Source organism: Suncus etruscus, chromosome X (assembly GCF_024139225.1).
Source record: "Suncus etruscus isolate mSunEtr1 chromosome X, mSunEtr1.pri.cur, whole genome shotgun sequence".
NCBI classification, from domain to species: Eukaryota; Metazoa; Chordata; class Mammalia; order Eulipotyphla; family Soricidae; genus Suncus; species Suncus etruscus.
In genome coordinates, this window is record NC_064868.1 from 15,003,295 (window position 1) to 15,009,540 (window position 6,246).

The window sequence follows — 6,246 nt, forward strand, 5'->3', positions numbered from 1 at the left end:
TTAAAACAGTTTGATCTGCTCTTGTGTTTCTGGACTTCCCCCTGAAGTCCCTGCTACTTAGGAGTTGAAGGCTTACATGGTAGAATTTCTAAATCTGTTTCTTCCTCTTTAGAGTGTGTGTGTGTGTGTGTGTGTGTGTGTGTGTGTGTGTTATTTACTACATCAAAGTTTGCTTCCAAATCTGAGCCTCTCCAGTGCCTGGCTTTGGAACCTGAGGCCTAAATCTAGCACTGACTAGTGGTGAAGCTGTCCCATTCAGAACCAGAAGAGGTGAAACATAGTGATGCCAACTCGTCTCATGCCACAGGCACCAGCTGGCCTGAGGAAGAGCTTGTACATTCACTGTAAGAGTGAAGGAATCATCTACTTTCCACTGTGACTTGAAAGAACATGTGAGAAACAAAATATGCTTTTCCATTCAGGTAATTAGTTAACAGTCAGCTTCCTGTAAATCTATGAGGCAAGCCTGTCACTGGAAGACCAACAGTTCAACAGTATTTGTTGCCACTGACAAAATATAAGCTTTCAGGTGAAAATCCAAATTTGGGGAAACTTAAAAACTTTTCTGTAGAGCCAAGTGGTGATATGGATAAATGATTAAAAGTAACTATAGATGGGCCCGGAGAGATAGCACAGCGGTGTTTGCTTTGCAAGCAGCCAATCCAGGGCCAAAGGTGGTTGGTTCAAATCCCAGTGTCCCATATGGTCCCCCGTGCCTGCCAGGAGCTATTTCTGAGCAGACAGCCAGGAGTAACCCCTGAGCACCGCTGGGTGTGACCCAAAAACAAAAAAAGTAACTATAGATGCTACAAAATGAAAGAGAGTGCACCTTGAAATCAATATTTAAGAAACTAATTATTGAGTTACAATGTGGCAATAAATGATCTTTGCCAATGTGTTTTTCAACTGGGCTGCCATCCAGACATGGGGCCACTGGCACTGGAACAACCCTACCAAGAAAAGCCCACAGAAGGCACATCAGTGGAGATGAGCTACATGAAGGGTGGAGCCAGAGGAGCATGGCTGTTCCACTCCACTCTTTGGAAATGCACATCTCCCAGTCAATGAAGCCTATCAACACATAGAAAACACCACACTACAAGGATGGAAATGGGAAAACAACATATGCATAAAGAGTGAAGACGGCAGCTCTGATGACCCCAAAAGTCCCAACCATTTATTGAGCCTCTCAGTTAAGGACTTTAGAGAAGCAATGTGGAGAACCCTCATAGAACTCAAAGAAATAATGGAATAAACTAAATGAATCACAAATAAGAATCAAGAGGTTATGAAAATAAAAATGAAAAAAACTCCAAACTGAAATAACAGGACTGAAAAACTTGGTAGGTGAAATAAAAGCCTCATTGGAAAGCTTCTCCAACAGAGTAACAATATTTGAGGACATAATCAGTCAGCTGGAAGATGAGATGCATAGCAACTCTATACACCAGAAGAGACTGAAAAAGAGTCTTAAAACAAATGATCAGTGCTCACTTCGGCAAAACATATACTAAAATTGGAACAATACAGAGAAGATTAGCATGGCCCCTGTGCAAGGATGACATGCAAATTCGTGAAGTGTTCCATATTTAAAAAAACAAAAACAAATGATCAGACAATGACATCTTCAAAGTATGTGAACAGATAGAAACAGAAGTTTGTGTAAACTCAACAGAAACAATATGGAAATCATTGGAATCCCATGGACCGAAGAATAAACTGTCCAGAAAGAACCAACAATCAAGGACATCATTGAAGAGAAAATCCCAGAGCTAAAGAGTACATGCAACAAAGTCCTGCATACACAAAAAGTATTGCTAAAAGAGATCCGAGGAAAAGCACTCAAGATTCATCCTAATCACAATGATGAAACCCACAAGGTAGGAATAGAATACTGAAAGCAGCAAGATCAAAAATGGAAATAACATTCAAAGCAACATCCTTAGGATTTAAAGCTGACCTGTCACAAGAAATCAAGGCCTGAAGGTAGTGATGGAATATAGTGACAAAAAGTAAATAAATGAAATGAATGCTTCACTCAGCCAGACTCACCTTCAGGTTTGAAGGAAGCATACATAACTTTATTGATAAACAACTGTTCAATGTTTTTACAGACACAAAAAATAGCCTTAAAAGACAAACGGAAAGGTCTACTTTAAGACAAGACAGACCAATAGACACACCAAACTCCTAAATAAAGATGACAATAAATCCAGTGACAATTATCTCTCTCAATGTAAATAGAATAAAGGCACCAGTTAAGAGACATAGAGTGGAGAAATGTATTGAAAAGCTGAATCCAACATTCTGCTGCCTACAAGAAACACATCTGAATAGTCAGAACAAACATAGACTCAAAATCAAAGGTTTAGATTTTGAATCATCCAAATAAAAAAATCTGAACTGGCATATTAATATCAGATGAAACAAATTTTAGACTTAAAAATGTTATAAGGGGGCCAGAGCGGTGGTGCTTGAGGGAAAGTATCTTCTTTGCAAGCACTAGTCTAGGATGGACCGCGGTTTGATCCCCTAGCATCCCATATGGTCCAGTTCCCCCAAGCCAGGAGCGATTTCTGAGCGCATAGCTAGGAATAAACCCTGAGCACCAAGGGGTGTGGCCCCAAAACAAAACAAAAACAAAAAACAAAACAAAATGTTATAAGGGACAAAGATTACAGGTAACATCTCATAATAATCAAGGGATATGTACAACAGGAAGCAATCACACTCCTAAGTATATATGCACAAAATGAGGGACCAGAAAAACATTTACAACAATTGGTGTCAAATCTAAAATAACATCAATAGCAGTACAATAATATTGGGCGACCTCAACACCACTCTGTAACCCCTTAAGAGGTCTACAAGGCTGAAAACTAATAAAAATATACTAGTTCTGGAAGAAGAAATGGATGAAAGTGGCCTAATATATATAGTTATACATACATACATACATACATACATACATACATACATATATTCTTCTGCAGTGTACATGGGTCATTCCCCAGGATAAACCACATACTGGCCCATAAAATATAGCTCTATAAAATCAAGAGGATAGAAATTGTGCAAACTACCTTCTCAGATCATAATACACTGAAATTAAAAGAAAACTACAGACACAGAGGGAAAACTTTAACACCTGGAAATCAAACAAATCACTACTGAACAACCAGTGGGTCAGAAGAGGAAATCAAAAGATTCCTTGAAACAAATGAGAACAAAAACACAATTATCAGAATTTGTGGGACACAGCAAAAGTGGTACTAAGAGGAAAATATATAGCTTTGCAAGCAGGAGCCTACATAAATAAGTTCATGACACATCTTATAGAATTAGAAAGTGATCAACAAAAGGAACCAAAAATATGTAGGCAGAAGGAAATAGCAAAGCTTATATTAGAAATTAATTAATTGGAAATCTAAAAATCATTAAAGCAAATTCATTCTTTAAAAAATAAACAAGATCAATAAAAAAAACTAATAGGGAAAATAAAAAAGAAAGGGATAAAGAAACTTAATAATCCAGAATAGAAAATAAAAGGGGTAGATGACTACATATACTACAGAGATTCAAAGAGTAATCAAAGACTACATTGAGAAACTCTATGTCACAAAATAAGAAAACCTGGAAGAAATGGTTAAGTTATTGGATTCTTAAAATCTTTCTAAGTTGAACCAGGATATTCTAGCATATATACTGACTCATTCCTATTGAACAAAATAAAATTTAATCAAAAGTCTTCCCCAAAACAAAAGTCTAGGCCTGATGGATTCACTAATGAATTATTTCAAACATTTCAAGAGTTTCTACTGCCAATCATTTTTGGGCTCCTCCAGGAAATTGAAGTAGAAACACTCCCGAATATTTTTATGTAGCTAATATCACCCTGATACCAAAAGCAGACAGAGATGCTTCAAAACTGAGAAGTAAAGACCAAAATTTCTGATGAACACAGATGCAAAGATCCTCAACAAAATTCTAGCGAATAGGATCAAACTTCCTCAAAGAAGAAAAACAAATGACCAAAAGGTACATGAAAACGTGCTTCACATCACTATTCATCAGGGAGATACAAATCAAAACAACAACCAGGTACTAACTCATGCTACAGAGACTGGCACACATCACAAATAACAAGAACAATCAGTGCTGGCAGGGGTATGGGGTGAAAGGAACTCTTATTCACTGCTGGATGGAATGTCATCTAATCCAGCCTTTCTTGGAAAAAAAAAAGGGTATTTCTCACGAAATGGAAATTGCATTCCCATATGATCCAGCAACAGCACTCCTAGAGATATATACCCTAGGAACACAAAAACATAATACAAAAATTCCCTCTTCATGCCTATATTCATTGCAGCACTATTTCCAATAACTAAAATCTGGAAACAACCCAGATGCCCTAAAATAGATGAGTGGGTAAAGAAACTGTGGTACATATACACAATGGAATATTATGCACCTCTTTAAAAAATGAAGTTATGAAATTTTCCTATTCATAGATGTACATGGAAACATAGTTGAGTGAAATAAGTCACTCATCTGTGAGACTTAAGTACAATAAAAGACAATATTTTAATAATATTCAGGACAATAGAGATGAAGGTTGGAAGGACCATCCCATAATATGAAGCTTACCGCAAAGAGTGATGAGTGCAGTTGGAGAAATAACTACACTTACAACTATCATGATAATGGTAGCGAGTGAGAGAAATAGAATGTCTGTCATGAAGACAGGCAGAAGGTGGGGAAGGAGGGAGATGGGGGGCCTTTGTGGTGGGAAGGTTGCACTGGTGATGGGAGTGTACTTTTTATGACTGAAACCCAACTACCAACATGTTTGTAATCATGGTGCTTAAAGATATTATAAAAATAAATACATAAATAAATAAAACAGTTGTTCATTCTCACAGTTCGATGCAAGTAAATTTGATCTGTGTAGATTAGATAATACCTGAGCTGCAGTAAGGTTCTATAACAAATTTGTTTCACTTGAAATAGGCAGAATTTCTTGGTTTTATTGCGTTTCAAAATAATAGAGAACTCCAAGTTTCTCTGCAAGCTATTCATTTCTTAGCTTGAGATTGTTTTCAAAATAATATAAAATCAATTCATCTGATTTCTACAGAAATGTGAAAAAGTTCTCCATTGTTTGCAAAAAATGTAACTAGCTTTTTCCTTGTTCAACTTTTAATTTAGCAAAATTTCCTAATGACATGTTTTATGGTGTTTCTTTTTTTCTGACCCACATACAATTGATTGAACCCAGATGTAATATGTCTTTTGTTTCCTGCCAACGTAGACCAGTTACTGATGCTTGCATTTGGAAGAGCATGGCTCAGTTTGTTGAAGCATATTCCTTTGTCTGACTTTTTCCCATGATCAATTCCCGGTTAAGTATTTTAGGCTGGCATTCTGCAGACACATTACATTGTTGTTGATGCTACATCCATCAGAAGACACATGGTGCTAATTTGTCTTTGCATCTTGTACATTAGCTTGGACAGTTGGATTTCACTGATATTTGTCAGATTTCTCTATGGAATATTCTCTAAAGGAATATGTTATACTTATAAAAGATATATGTTATATATATATATATATAACATAATGAGAATGTATGAGGGAAATGGAAAGCCTGTTTAGAGAACAGGCGGGGGTCGGGTGGGGAGGATGGAGATTTGGGACATTGGTGGTGGGAATGTTGCACTGGTGATGGGTGGTTTTCTTTTCATGACTGAAACCCAAACACAATCATGTATGTAATCAAGGTGTTTAAATAAAATAAAGAAAATATACAAAAAAGAGTAAAAATTCTCGCATTACAAAATATGTCTTTAGCAACACAATTTCTTAGTAGAAATGAAATAAAATAAATATTATTTTTCAAAAGGATAAAACATAGTTACTTTTAAAACAATGCTTTCTTTGATGCCACCATGCCTGAATGTCCTTCCTTTCCCCCTACATTTATCTTTACTGAGAGTTTTTTAAACTGTTAAAAACCATGTGAATGAGTGACTTTGTTTTATCAGATCATTTCCATGAGTACCTACTGTGTACTGTTCTCATTACCTTTTACTTTTCTAGTCTGTCTAATACTTGCTTATTTGTCCAGCTTTTGAAGAACCCAGAATAGCACAACAAAATATTTCTTTTGGGGGCCAGAGAGATCGCATGGAGGTAGGGCATTTGCCTTGTATGCAGAAGGATGGTGGTTGGAATCCCGGCATCCAA

General features: G+C 36.6%; 1 non-coding gene across 1 annotated transcript; it reads left to right on the plus strand.

Annotated features, from left to right (window-relative positions):
* The first annotated feature begins 1,488 nt into the window (after positions 1 to 1,488).
* On the plus strand, positions 1,489 to 1,593 carry LOC126000233 (U6 spliceosomal RNA). The gene has a single exon (XR_007492589.1). It is a non-coding gene; the product is annotated as a U6 spliceosomal RNA (small nuclear RNA).
* Positions 1,594 to 6,246: the final 4,653 nt, after the last annotated feature.